A 781-nucleotide genomic window follows, 5' to 3' on the forward strand; every position below is an offset into this window, starting at 1 on the left:
CACCCCCGCCACCCCCACCCCCCAGGCGCATGGCTCCATGAAGCATGAACAGGCGGCGCGCGAGAGGTCCTGTTCACCCCGGCTGTACCTGGCCCGGGAGAGAAGATACAGGAAGAAAGGATGGGATCGGAAGGAAGAAACTTCATTTCAGAGACAGAATAGCCGCCCTCCTCTGTTACAGCTGTTCCCGGGCGGGTGATACAAACTCTCTGCTCCAGGTTCAGCGCGTTCCAGGCCGCGAGCACCGAGTCAGGATGGGAAAGACGCCGCGTTCCTCCACTCGAGCCCAAGTTGGCCGCAGGCTGCTGCGGGGTCCAGAAGCCACGTCTTCCATCTGGAAGTGGACCGCACACTCACGGGAACCAGTCCACCGCCGTCCGGCTCCAGTCGGGACCTCTTCCAAACCGCCAGCATGCGGATGGCAGCGGGTCGGGAGGATGCGTCAGACTTACCTCTGGGACCTGAAACTCTCCCATCACACGGATGAATCTCGCCTCGGGAGCTCTGAGTCCTCTGCCCCGACCCAACGGAACTGCCAGCACCACCAAGGATCTGGTGGTGACCGCAGAGATGTGCTGCTCCCGCTTTGATGTCCTCTACTGGCACCTCTATGGCTTCCCTCAGCCACGACTCCCTAGATTCACCAATGGCCCCTATCCGCTCTTGGTGACATGAAGACGGGGCGGGACAAGGGGCTTCGTGGCTGCATCGGGACCTTCTCAGCCATGAATCTTCATTCAGGACTCAGGGAATACCGCTAACCAGTGCCCTTAAGGACAGT

At 60.7% G+C, this 781-nt stretch overlaps 1 pseudogene; it reads left to right on the forward strand.

The window, feature by feature from the left end:
* The first annotated feature begins 23 nt into the window (after nucleotides 1-23).
* LOC102249126 overlaps nucleotides 24-781 on the forward strand; it is a 1,172-nt pseudogene continuing 414 nt past the window's right edge.

The sequence above is a fragment of the Myotis brandtii genome, unplaced genomic scaffold, assembly GCF_000412655.1.
Source record: "Myotis brandtii unplaced genomic scaffold, ASM41265v1 scaffold907, whole genome shotgun sequence".
Lineage (NCBI taxonomy): Eukaryota > Metazoa > Chordata > Mammalia > Chiroptera > Vespertilionidae > Myotis > Myotis brandtii.